Genomic DNA, 14,554 nt, shown 5'->3' with positions numbered 1-14,554 from the left:
CCACCTTTGCCCCACATTTTCCTTATATAAACCTAGAAGTATCTTCGACACTTTGGAGACACTCTTTAGAGTTGCTGGTCTGCTGTCTTCCTGGTGTTGGCCTCACTGAAATAAATTCCTTTCTCCTTTCACCACTACTAGTCTCTCTGCCTTTGGATGTTTGTCAGCAGTGAGTGGCTGACCCGTCTGTTTGGGTCTGTTTGGGACCCACAGAGCGAGGCGCTCTTGCACCCCAGCGTCCTGGCTACACTGATTCCCTGATGAGTCTTTTTTTTTTTTTTAAAGATTTTATTTATTCATTCATTTGACAGAGAGAGGCACAGCAAGAGAGGGAGCACAAGCAGCGGGAGTGGGAGAGGGAGAAGCAGGCTTCCCGCTGAGCAGGGAGCCCAATGCGGGGCTCGATTCCAGGACCCTGGGATCATGACCTGAGCCGAAGGCAGATGCCCAATGACTGAGCCACCCAGGGGCCCTCCCTGATGAGTCTTAACCAGACGTGCCTTTGGCTCCTTGTGTTCTATGATCACCCTCTAAAGAGACAGAGGCTTTTGTGGACAAAAATATATATATTTTTTGTTTATGACATTGTATTATATTTGTAATGTATTTTATATTTTCCCCTGGTATATATTTTAAAGTCTCATGAAAATTTTATTTTTATTTTATTTTAAAGATTTTATTTATTTATTCGACAGAGAGAGGGAGAGAAACAGCGAGAGAGGGAACACAAGCAGGGGCAGAGGCAGAGGGAGAAGCAGGCTTCCGGCGGAGCAGGGAGCCCGATGCGGGGCTCGATCCCAGAACCCTGGGATCATGACCTGAGCCAAAGGCAGACGCTTAACGACTGAGCCACCCAGGCGCCCCTCATGAAAATTTTAGTAAATATTTTGTAGTTTAGTTAGATTCTTTTGAAATCTTCAGAAAGTAAACAAAATAACCTCCAAAAAAAAAAAAAAAACATAAAAATCAGCTTAAACTCCCAACTTTTCTGTTTGGGAAATCCTGGGTGAAAACCAATGGTTTTCTTTAAAAAGGGAGGAGGAGGGAAAACAACTTATTCCTCCATAATCTTTCAAAGTTCTGGTTTTATGTCCAAATATGAGTCCTCGGTTTCAAAAATGGATTCTGTGTCTCAAATGTCTATTGTAAGTCAGTGGCATTTCTCACTCACTGTTATAAGTTCTGGTTGTTAACCCCTCTGCCCAGGAATGGGTATGAACGCAGGGCAAATATTTCCACTCTATCCCTAAACCCTATTTATACTTTGCTAAAGGAATATTTATTCCTGAGAGTAAAGGGGTAGACAGAGAGAGGTTCTCTATGTGGGGAGCTGTAGTTCTCAGTGTGATGGTTTAATTTTACATGTCGACTTGACGGGGGTAAGGGATGCCCCAGATTGTGTGATGCCATCTTGGACAAATCCGCCAGGAGGACCGTCCTGAGACCTGAAACCTTCTTGAGCACAGCACCGCCCCCCGCCCCCCCCCAAATTCTTAGTTCTTTCACTTTGTTTAAGCACACCCTTGGGGCATAACATCTTGAACTGCCCTGGAGATATGACAATGACACACACCTATTAACCATTCTCCTCTTAGGTGGGCCCTCAGTAGGTACTCCCAGCCCCTAGGGCTACAAAGGCAGGTCTTAAAGGCATGTGAGGTTGGGGCACCTGGTGCCTCACGTTACGCGTATGCCTTAGGCTCGGCGTCCTGGAATTGAGCCCCACATTGTGCTCCCTGCTCAGCCGGGTGTCTGCTTCTCCCTCTCCCTCTGCCCCTCCTGCTCATGCTTGCTCTCTCTCTCTCAAATAAATAAATAAAATCTTCAAAAAAGGGGGGGGAGGTGGGGTTGCTCCCAAGACAGGCTTCTGGCTGTAAGTCCCCTTAATTAAGCCATTTCTTGTCAAGCTGGATTCGTCGGCCTTTGTCTTTGGTTTTGTGGCTCCTTCGGCCGGAGGTCCTTTTCCATACAGCTCCTGTTCAGGGAACACTGATAAACATTATTTCTGGGTGTGTCTGTGAAGGTGTCTCCTAAAAGATTAGCGCCATTGAACGGCTGAACTGAGTAAAGCAGATGGCCTTCCCCAGGGTGGGCAGGCATCACCGAATCCGTCGAGGGCTGGAATAGAACAGACAAATAGAGGAAGGGTGAATTTCTCTCTCTGAGCTGGGACGTCCATCTTCTGTCCTCAGACATCGCACTCCTGATTCTTGGGCCTTCGGGTTTGGACAGGAACTATACCACCAGCTTTCTGGGATCACCAGCTTGTGGATGGCAGACTGTGGGACTTCTCAGCCTCCATAATTGTGTGAGTCGGTCCCTCATAATACATGTCTCTATATCTACACGTCTCTTGTTGCTCCTATTTCTTGGAGAACCCTGACAAATACACTTGGGAACTATGGGTCTTCTACCGATTTGGAAATAAAGAGGTAATACATTTAAAGCTTGAATAACCATGGTCTGAAAGAGCTTTTCCTTTTTCCGAACATAGGTTACAGGCTTCATCAGTAAAGGCTCAGTGGATGGGAAGAGAAATATCTGTGTCACAAATAAGAAAGGGGAAATTTATAGCAGGTTGAGAGGCCAGGCGAAGTTCACCCAGTGAAGCTGGGTAAGACAGGCTACCTTTGCAGAGGTGAGGAAGGTCCAAGGAAAGTTATCTCTAGGACTGGCATTGAAGGTTTGGCTGGACAGAACCTCATAGAGAAGGAAAGGCATCCTGTGGACTCTTATGTGTAGAAACAATTCTGTGTTTGATGCTCCTTTGAAGCACCAGCTTAGTCATGTTACCTCCTCAGAGATCGTCTGGTCACACTATCCAAAGTATCCCTCTTCTCTCAAGTTATTACCTATCACTATCTAACACGATCTTTATATTAATGTACTTATTCAGCTTACTGGCTGTTACCCTCGTCTTACTAAAATCTAAGCTCCATGAGAGCAAGGTTTTTGTCTAGCTAGCTGCCATATTCCTGGCATCTAGGAAAAAAATGTCTGGCACAAAGTAGGTGCTCAATAATTACTGACCAGGGCGCCTGGGTGGCTCAGTTGGTTAAGCGACTGCCTTCGGCTCAGGTCATGATCCTGGAGTCCCGGGATCGAGTCCCGCATCGGGCTCCCTGCTCGGCAGGGAGTCTGCTTCTCCCTCTGACCCTATCCCCTCTGATGTGCTCTCTCTCTCTCATTCTCTCTCTCAAATAAATAAATAAAATCTTTAAAAAGAAAAAAAAAATTACTGACCAAAGTGAAAAATCATGCCTTACCTTGAAGAAATAATTCCTTCCGATTCGTCTAAATATAACTCTGCTACATTGGATTGACTCATGAATTAGCAAGTGTTTACTGAATCCTTGCCACGAGCCCAAAATTTAAGAAGGTAACTCAAAACCTTCTCTAGTCTCACCCTCTCCCACTTTTCTGAACTTCCCTTTCTGGCTACTATTTAGAGATCCCAGACCCTGAGCTGAACTTGAGCCTCCTCATGCTGGACATTTGCCCACCAAGTTCGCACCTCTGTAGTGAGGTTCAAGTCCCACCTCCGCTGTGGTCTCTGAGGTTCAAGTCCCACCTCTGCTGTGGTCTCTCCACAGCCCTTCTGCTTTCTGGCAGGTCAGTTCACCCCATTCATTAGCTACTTTGTGGAGTTATTATAATTACATGTGACCATGTGTTGGAAACAATTGCTTTATACATATAAGTATATGTATAAAAAAGATGTATAGCCAGATTCTAAAGTGAGTTGGGTCCGCATTGCCCAAAGTGTATGCAGTCTGTCTGCAATAGTCAAAACTGTAACATCTGGCACGGCTATCTGAAATGTTTACGTAAACTTCTGACCTCTGAAAGTACACTATTCTTGAGTTGTGACATCAGTATTTAGGGGAAAGGTTTATGTGTGCAATAATTCTCCAGAATCTTCTCCTCAAAAGAAGGCATCCTCAGTCATTTAAAATAAACTCAAAATAGTATACTTCAAAATCTGTGATATCTTTTCCACAGCAATATCTTTTCTTCCCAATGTACAAGCTCTTGGAGGGAACCTCCTTGTCTGCATCTTAATGGCTCGATCAAGATCCCAACAATGCTTTGCTCAGAGTTAACTTTCAACAAGGCCATTGACTTACCTACCGGCAGGTATATGTAGATTTGATTGGTGGGAAATAATTCAGAAGAATGTAAGTTGTTACATGAAATACTAGATTTTGTGCACCTATGATTCAAAAATTATTCTTTCACCTATTTTTAAGGAAAGGTGTTATATAATTGTGACATTTTTGTCTAAATAAAAGTATTTTTGTTTCCAATACGTATTTTTTGAGCCACGACTTTGCAAGACTTAGGCATTGTTCCCCCCATACCATCTGTTCAACCCCAAGAATCTACCCTTACCTTGGGTGAGGGTGTTAGTGGATCTAAGAGTAGTGATCCCGAGGATATTCCCCTGAGAAGGATGGTGTGTTGTGGCAAGGGATGATGGAAAACAGGAACCTAGAGAAATTTAATCAGGAGGCAGGAAAGGAATGGGGGACAAGCCACACGGAAGAGCCCAGATCCTCACTCTACACACACTGACATTTGACTCTTAGGAATCCCGGAGGAAAAGCATCCAATAGTAACATGAAAGGTAAGATTCCTAGGCTTACAAAAGCATCAGACAAACAGAGCAAAAAAATCCCACAACCTAGAGACCTTCCCTTCAACCGCTCTGAAATTGATGTTTTACCAAAAACGTGATTCATCAGCTGCGCGTCTTATTTGGAAGCACTTCAGTATCTTCCCATACTAATAAACCCTCTATATGTGCAGGCAGGTGGTATAGTGGTTAGATGCCTGAGCACTGACTCCAGGCTGACGGGGCTTGGACCCCAGTGGTATAGCCCTGGGTGAGTTAGCTCATCATTTCTTGCCTTAGTTTGCTCCTTTGTAGAATGGGGAGGAGAATAGCAGCACCTCTCCTAGGGTGTGAATCCAACGAGAGAAAGGACAGAGCCTGGCTCCCATTAGCAGCTGTCTTTACTCCACTGTAGACATAAGCTTATTCTGAAGATCACGAGGTTCATGGCCAGAGGTAGGTGGCTGGTTTCACCTCACTCCCACCCTGTAAGGTGCTGCTGGGGTCTCCCTTGGGTGCTACAGGCCTCGACTCTCAGATGAAGTGGAGACAGCTTTAACCACTGTTCCTTCCATGACAGTCACTCATGTGCCTCGGCATCTTGGTCACAATCCCTTCTGCTGGACTGTGGACTCAGCAAGACTTCTGGATGCCAAGAATGAAGGAAGCCGATGCCTCTTCCAAGATTGATACCTCCTTGAGGAAGGCAGGAATCGGAAGTCCCTGGGCCTGTCATGTGGTCTTGTCTTACACTTGGGAGAGGCCCAGGTAAGGATAAGGGGGCTGAGACAGTAGCAAGCTAAGCTAACGAGCACCAGCTAAGCAAGTCAGAAGGGAGAGAGACATTTTCCCCACAATCTGGAGTCTTTAATGTTAATTTACTTACCAGTTCATAGTTTTAAAAATAAGTTGTCAAAATATGAGGATTATTTCCCTCTTAACAAGGCCTCAAAGAGTGAAACGTGATCTGGAATTGGTTTATCTGTAAATTTCATTACACAATGTGTTTTGCAAATTAACGTTAGACTATGAGGGAGAGAAGAGAGCATTTCATTTTCTCAGTGTCCTTGAAACTATATGAAGTCCAAGCAGGTGCTTGTGGCTGACAGAATCTTGAATGTCACTCGTACAGTGTATCTAACCAGGAACTTTGAAGTCATTTCTATCAATCCTTGTCCCCAAACACTCACACCCGCACACCAAATAAAATTGCGGTCCGGCCTTTTTAAAAAACTTGCATACATGTAAAAGCCTTTAAAGCCTGGAAGAGGTGATGATCCACTTTCCACTCAGCGTTAGATATATTAGATGGAAACGATTCAGAAGAGATGTAAGTTGTCAGGAGAATGCTGGATTTTGGTGCACATACGATTTGGTGCACAAGTACCAGAAATAACACTTGCAGGTGAGAAGTCATACATGCGTTACAGACATGCAAAACTAGGCGTACCCACCCCGAAGAGTGGGTGGGAGACATCTTAACTGGGTGAGTTGAATTTCAAATCTGTCTCAGAAGTTCTAGAATAAAGCTGCATGTGTTAAAGCAAGTGTTTCGACTTCTACTCCATCGAGGCAGCCGCGGATGTGATCTGGGCATAGTACACATTCACTGCTTTGCCCGTGCGGGGCATCCAGGCTCCCTTCATTTGGTAACGGAACCCATACTTCCCTACAGGACCTACCCTTCCTCTCCTTCAGTCCAGGTAGTTCAGGGCTGGCTTCATGGGTGGACATGTAATCCAGGCCTGGCCAGTCAGCATGGTCTGGTCAATCCCTAGCCACCGTTCAGAGGTGGAAGCATGGTCTTGTCAGTCTAGGTCAGACCCAATTCCAGAACTTTAAACACATTTGAAACTCGAGAGAGAGAGAGAGAGAGGAGAGAGAGAGAGAGAGAGAGAGGGGAGGGCTTTTCCAACTGGAATTAATGAGAGGAAAGGATAAAAGCCAGCAACCTCTGGCAGCCATCTTGCCACCATGAGGTAAAAACCTAAGAATGGAACCAAAAGAGCAAAGCAGAACTAAGAGATGGAGACAGTGAGATGAGCTCCTGTGCCCAGCCAGTGTCTGAAGCTTGCCTCCCTAGGACTTTCATTTATTAAGCGAATAAACTTTTCTTTTTTCCTTTAGCCGTCTTGAATTGGGCTTTCTGTACCTACAACCGAAAGAATCTGGCCGGGGCAGTAGATCAGAGATGAAGGGTGCCCACAGTTTGCTGGTTCCAAATGCCACCTGCAGGATGAAGTGACATTTACCTAACCTCCCAACGCTCACCGACTGTGGTTGTTATCACACTGAAGAAAAACTCCCTGGAAGACAAGACTCTTTCAGTAAGGTACTTTTAGGGCATTTCCTACATGGATAAGCACATGAGAAACATAAAGCAGCAAAACCAGAAACTCTGGATGTGCTGGACAACCACCTCCTTAAGTCTTACTTCATGCCAAGTGAAGAAAGCCCCTAAAAACATGATAATTCTTTGTGTATTATTGGATACTAAATTCTTGTTGTTTTGAACCTTAACCTACTTTCATTTTCTCTGTTTGTCACACCTGCATATGTATCACAGACAAGCCTGGTGACAGATCTGCCTTTTCACTTCCATGGTGGGAACTGAAATGTCTTTCATGCCCAAGTATTCATGATCCACCACTACCCGTGAGTGCCTTCTGGGTAACTGAAAGATCACAGCAGTCTTTTTTTGAGGTTAAGTCACAAAAGCCAGGCCTAACTTGGTAAATAGAGGTCAGCCATTGCTGAAAACTAAGTTTTCAAATATGAATGTTATCCTGGCCAATCACCATATATCACCATAGAAATCACCACAGAGGAGCTAATTAAACATAATAAACAGTTCAGGCGGAACAGGAAGCAGCTATCTTTCCTGTCTCCCAAGCTTCTATTACAGGGGAAGGAAGAGCTAATCAGGAACACGAGAAGAATGGGAGACTCAGGCGAGGGCTGAGTGTTTGGCATCAGAGACAAGCAGAGTCACAAATGTAATCCCTGGTGGGGTTTCAGCCCATGCTTGCGGGGAGGGGCAGGGGATTAAAAACTGTGCAGATCAGTTATGCACAGTTTATCGCGTAAAATAGCAAAGTTAATGGCTAACCAGGATTTGCAGGTGGGTGCAGCAAAACACTTTTTGGTGACAAGATAATATACGCCAGAGAGCTTTGAAGATAAAAAAGAAGTGGAGGAGGAGGTCATGTGGAGGGAGTAGGGCATGAGCAGAGAGGGAGAAAGAGTGGAGGGAGAATTAGGAAGACAGGACTTTCTCCTCTTGAATTAGCGTCCAAGACGACTCATTAAGAAACCAAAGGGAAACAGATGCCTGTCCAAAGACTGCAACAGTACGGAGATTACAGTAACTTAAAAAGACTCAGTATAAAGTGGAAGAAGATATCTGCATGATTTTGCAAAGACCCAGGACTCTTCTCCCCAGTACAGACTCTCACAAAGTTAATGATGGATGAGACAAGCATGAAACCAGGAGGGAACCACGCTTTCCATGGCTCCCCAGAATTCCACGCATCACAAGACGTTTGAAATGTGGCCCTTTGCTCCATGCGAGGAGGCTGGGATTTGAAAATGGATGGTTTTCTGCTTTCCTGGGGCACAGGCTTTGTGCCTCTCCCCCACAACCTGAAGATAGTTGCTCACATCTGCTTGGTTCCTCCCCCACTGAGCACACCATCTGTCCCTGGGAAAGACAAGGGAGGCCTCGTGGCTGAGGAGCTGCCTCACACAGAGCCCCACAACACACTCAGGGGCCCAGCTTAGGAGGAGTCAACCCTCGAAAAAATCCTCATGCCCAGTCCATGTGAAAAGTAGGGTTAAGTCAGGATGAGGGATAAAAACAAAATGTTTCCTATAATTTTGACTTGTCCCTAAAGTAACCATTTGTGCTGAGCTCCTGGTTGCTGAAAGGGGAAGAGTTGTAAAGAGAAAGGGGCTGGAGGAAAATCTGCAGAGGAGAAAGGAGAGAATGCGATTTTAATTTAATCTTTGATTATGGTACTTTAATACACGGGACATTTATTTATTCTGTGCCAAAAATGCAGAAAGATGCAGGAGGACCTATAGGAGCTGGGACCATTTAAGAGGAAAAAGAACATCCAGTTTTCTATGGCTGGACAACAAGCAGCTAAATTTAGGCACAGGAATAAAGATGAAGATACATATTGAGTTATGTTAACATAATGAAAACAATGTAGGAGAATGTTTAAGCAAGTTTTCAAGATTGCAGTAATTCAAATAACCCAGTAAATAAAATTAGCACAAGAAGTGTAGGTTTAAATCTCCCCTAACCAAATCAAAATAGTAGCCAAAGCTCAACTAATTAGTACACTGGGAAGTTTTTTTTCCCAAGGAAGTAATTAAAACAGGATTTTTCTACAACTTCAAGAATTTCTCCCTTCTTGGGAGAACTGGAGACAGAGACCCTGACTATATGCATGACTTTTGCCAAGTTACTTTCTCTTTCAGACTCCACTTTCTCATTTCCAAAAAAATGGGATGGTAACTCCAACTACTTTACAGGATTGTTGAAGTGCTGAAACGTGATTGTGTATGAAAACAAAGCAACTTTGCAACCTGAAAGCTCTAAACAAATGCCGTTATTGATGGTAAACTCCTTCACATTTCGAATTTCCTTGGTCCTCCATTGGGTCATGACTTTTAGAGTGAATTCAGGTGCTCATTTAGATGACCTAAACACTGGCCACCGAGGGATTAGCAACACCAGAACCCCGAAGTAGACATCGGGAAAACCCTGGGACACTAAGTAGATCACCATAGGTTGTCTTTAGGTGGCTGTCACAGGGAGACCGCCGTGTCTGATCCCAACTAAGAATACCTGTCATATGAGGTTCAAGTAAACATTGATGGACAATGTGGGAGAGCCAAAGAGGACGTTATCTAAAGCTGAGGGGCAATGGTGAGCACAGGAAAGAGGAGGGGCACCACCATTCCCCAAGCTGCTCAGGCCAAACACCCATGAGCTGCAGGGAGACGGATGGGAATTTTTTGTTTCATGGATACAGAGTTTCAGTTGTGCAAGACAAAAGGAATTCTGTGGATGGATGGTGGTAATGGTACCACAACAATGTGACCTTACTTCATGTCAAGGATTTGTGTACTTAAAAGTATAGAGGATGGTAAATTTTACATGATGTGTATTTTGCCACAATTTTAAAAGAATGAACCCTCCTCCCCCAGAATCATCTTTCTAAAAAAATATCTTATTTATTTGAGAGAGAGATAGTGACAGAGATAGCAAGAGAGCATGAGCTGGGAGGAGAGAGAGAGAAGCAGGCTCTCCATTGAGCAGGGAGCCCGACTCGGGGCTCGATCCCAGGACCTTGAGATCGCGACCTGAGCCGAAGGTAGATACTTAACTGACTGAGCCACCCAGGCATCCCTGGAATCATCCTTGATTCCTACATTCATTTATTCATAAGATGAGATAATCTGAAGAGAGATTTTGAGAAGATGGGAGACAAGGTCCTGAAGTCAAAGGATCGGCTGGTGACCCAGAAGCGGAGATGTTTCTGAGTGCTGGATCCCCCTGCCCCCCCACCAAGTGATTCCTCCAACAGAGCTTCTGTGACCAGATCCTCTATAGCAAGGCCACCCCCTCAAACCTCTGGTCCATGGCTAGTAGCCTCAGGTTAGCTCTAGGTGAGAGGTGGGAAATAGAAGGAAAAGACATTTAGAAATCTAAAAAAAAAAAAAAAAGAAATCTAGCTAAAACACAGCCTAGCCTTAGTTTCCACAACAGAATGATGTGACTTGCAGTGGTTTTCCATGCATCTATGAGTAACAGGGAGACTTACTATGATTTTATAAAGACTCTGGAGGCTCATTTGTTGGATATCTTGCCCCTGATGGTTTCACTGTTAAACAAAAGCAAAAATAAGCAAGTGAGTACTGTGGGAGCAGGATTAAGGACCTTGGCCAGAAATAATTTCCCAAGTCCTGTGTCAGGCAATGTATAATACGAGACTGTCATCCTGGCAGGTCCAAAGCTAAAAATGAAAACAAAATAAACCAAAGGTAACAGCAGACCAGGAAGCCAGTATGGAAACTTCCCTATACTTCGTCTCTTGAAAGCGGCTTTTAGAGAGGAGCTACAGGCTTCTACTGTGATATCTGTTGCAACGTCTAGAAACTGCAGGGGCCTCAGGCACTGGCAGGGGACGACACCTTGGCCTTTCCTTATGATCTACAAGAAAGCAGAGCATAAAGGGATGGAGTCCTTCGATACATCCAGAGGCTGATCCTATGAGACATACAGTCACAAGCCATGAGGCCAGAAATGCTGTGATTTGTAGATGGTTAATCGCCTTCAAAGGCAGGGTGAATTGGAATAGCATTTCAAAAACATTAAAATGTTGCGTGTGTGCGTGTGTGTTTAAATTCTTGACTCTTTGGTCCACTAATTCCACTCAGGAGTTCTGCCTGCGAAAATAGTCAGGTCCAGGATGTTTTTACAGCGTTGCTTATAATGGCAAAGGACTGTCCATCACTTAAATATTGTATTGATTAAAAAATTATGATATCTTCTACAATGGAATACTATGAAGGCACTAATATGATGGTGGAAATCTATTTATCGAACAGTTAACTTGGCAACATGTCTCATTGCTGCAAAAAACGTTCATAGACTTTAACTCTTCCTCTCTCAGGAATATTATCTTCAAACAATAACAAAACAAGTCCAGGATGTTCAGCACAGAAATGTTTACAAACACTGTTGTAATGTGAAGCTCTACTAATTGAGATTGGTTAAATACATTAGGAGGTGGCATATCATGCAGGTATTAAAATTATGCTCTCCACTGATCTTTGCCACATAGAAAGCTAACTGTAATATTAAATGGAAAAAACATTTCCAAAATAGTAATTATTGTGTAATTTCATCTTAGTAGAAGTAAAAATATCTATAGAAAAAAAGCATGTGTGCCTGCATGCACATGCACACAGCTACCCACACACAATCCTAAATGTGCAATAGTAGTTATTTCCGGGTCGGATGTTTAACAATCTTTTATCTATGTTTATTTTTATAATGTGAATGTATTTCTTTTTTTTTCTTGCAGAAAGAAAATGCAACAATGCTATTTCCACGATTTAAAAAAAAAAAGCACACAATGGCAATATTTAAGAAGTCCTTCTAAGGCAGTATTTCTCAACCTTTTTTTCATTACCACCCCCTAAAGAGCCTTTTCAGACATTTTTTCATAATCACCCCTGCCATGAAATTTTAGTACCACAATATATTGTATATCTGTTTATGTACTTTACATACATCTGCTTTATATATAAAAAGTATATGATTTTTTGATCCTCAAGAACCAATCCTACTCCCCCCTGTTGAAAATTATGTTCTTTTCTGTTTTTTTAAAGATTTATTTATTTGAAAGAAAGAGCGTGTGTGAGCGAGCAGGGGGAAGGGCAGAAGGAGAGGGAGGGTGGAAGCAGACTCCCTGCTGAGCGCGGAGCCCCATGTGGGGCTGTCTCTCATGACCCCAACATCATGACCTGGCTGAAACCAAGAGTCGGACACTTAACCAACTGTGCCACCCAGGCGCCCCGAACATTATGTTCTAAAGGAGAATAGGAGTTAGTGTGCAGAAACGTGCTTAATTATCCTAACCTTAACTTACCTTTCTACTTCACTTCTTCTTTTGCACGATGTATTTTAATCTTTTGCATAAACTCACCAGCCAGCAACTTAGAGCATTCTACTGTCCAAAATCTCTTCACCGACCAACTTTTCTGAGAGGTGGAGGGGTACAACCTAGCCTGGTGGACCCACACATTCCACTTACTGTTGCTCCCTGTCCTTCTTAACAGATGTTATGGCCAGGGGCACCCCCAATTTCTGCATTCTCATCTCCATGGGAGTCTGCCTTCCAGGGAGATCTGAAATCCACAGGGCAGGCCATCAGGAAGAGCAGGCTGAAGTCTCAGGCGAGAGCTGAATCTCTATCCACAGGCAGACTTTCTTCTTTCTCAGGGAAGCCTCAGCTCTGTTCTTAGGGTCTTTTGGCTGAGCAAATCACACACACCTAAATTATCAAACATCATCTTCCTTACTTAAATTCAACTGATTATGGACTTTAATTACATCCACAAAATACCTTCACAGCAACATCTAGATTCGTGTTCAAATAACTGGGCTGGTAGCATAGCCAAGTGGACACATAAGACTGACCGTTACAGTCTACCTACCCTTTGTCAACTTGGCACCCATGCACATCTCTTTAAACCAGACGTAATATCCAAATAAAGAAAATTGCAGGGTCACACATGTTCACTCCTCTGCTTTCATACCCTCTAACTTAATTACTGTGATGTATAAAGTTAACTGTTATTCATACATCTTATGTTAGATGGTAAAGGGCAGAGGAAGAAAACAGAGTATTTGGTAATATATATACAAACACATTCATACCAAAATAAGGAAGAAATGCAATAATTACCATCACCGTTTCTATGTCTGGTCATGTGGTCACAGCAAGCTCCTTAGCGGGTCATGGTCTGGTGGAGTGACCTAAGCATTCATTCCTAAAAGCTCTGGACCATTAGCAGTCCTCCCAAAATTGGGTTATTATAATTTTTTTTTGCATTTAAAAACAATTTAAAAAAATTTTTATTGAAGTATAGCTGATGGATAATATTAAATTACTTTTGGGATGTCTGGGTGGCTCAGTTAAGGTTAAGCATCTGCCTTTGGCTCAGGTCGTGATCCCGGGGTCCTAGGATTGAGCCCCACGTGGGGCTCTCTGCTCAGTGGGCAGTCTGCTTCTCCCTCACTCTCTCTCCCCCTGCCCCTCCCCCCCACTCTTGTGCATGCACTTTCTCTCAAATAAATAAATAAAATCTTAAAAAAAATAACTTCCAGGCATGCAACAGAGTGGTTCAACAATTATACGCCTTATTAAGTGCTCACCACAGTAAGTGCATCACAATACTATGGACTATATTGCCTTTGCTATACTTTTCATCTCCATGACTTATTTCTTAGCTGTAAATTTGTACCTCTTAATCCCCTTCACCCATTTTGCCCATCCCTCTGCCCCTTTCCCCTTAGGCAAACTAAATGTTTCTTTCTTCTTGTTTGTTCATTTGTTGTGTTTTTTAGATTCCACATGTAAGTGGAACCATATGGTATTGGCCTTTCTCTGCCTGGCTTATTTCCCTTAGCATAATACCCTCTAGGTCCGTCCCTGTTGTCGCAAATGGCAAGATTTCATTCTTTTTTATGGCTGAGCAATATTCCTGTGTGTGTGTGTGTGTGTGTGTGTGTGTGTGTGTGTGTGTGTATGTGCATACCAGACAAACATAATACACACACACACACACACACACACACACAAACCACATCTTTATCCATTCATCTACTGATGGACAGTTAGATTGCTTCCATATCTTGGCTATTGTAAATAATGCTGCAGTAAACATAGGGATGGATGAGTATCTTTCTGAATTAGCATTTTTGTTTTCAGAAGTACCCAGAAGTAGAATTACTGGATTGTATGGTACTTCTATTTCTAGTTTTTTAAAATTTAATTTTTTTCAATTTATTTTTTATTTTTAATTCTAGTATAGTTAACAGGGTTATAGTAATTTCAGGTGTGCATTATAGGTACTCAACAATTCCATACATCAGCCAGTGCTCATCATGACAAGTGCACTCACTAATCCCCATCACCTGTTTTATCCATATCCCACCGCCCCCCCCCTGCCCCGCCCCGCTCTGGTCAGCAGCAGCTTGTTCTCTATAGTTAAGAGTCTGTTTCTTGATTTGTCTTCTCTTTTTTTTCTTTGCTCATGTGTTTTGTTTCTTAAATTACACATATGAGTGAGATCATATGGTATTTGTCTTTCCCTGACTTATTTCGCTTAGCATTATACTCTCTAGCTCCATCCATG

This window comes from Zalophus californianus, chromosome 9, assembly GCF_009762305.2.
Source record: "Zalophus californianus isolate mZalCal1 chromosome 9, mZalCal1.pri.v2, whole genome shotgun sequence".
In the NCBI taxonomy this organism is placed as follows: domain Eukaryota; kingdom Metazoa; phylum Chordata; class Mammalia; order Carnivora; family Otariidae; genus Zalophus; species Zalophus californianus.
Note: the sequence above shows the minus strand (reverse complement) of the source record.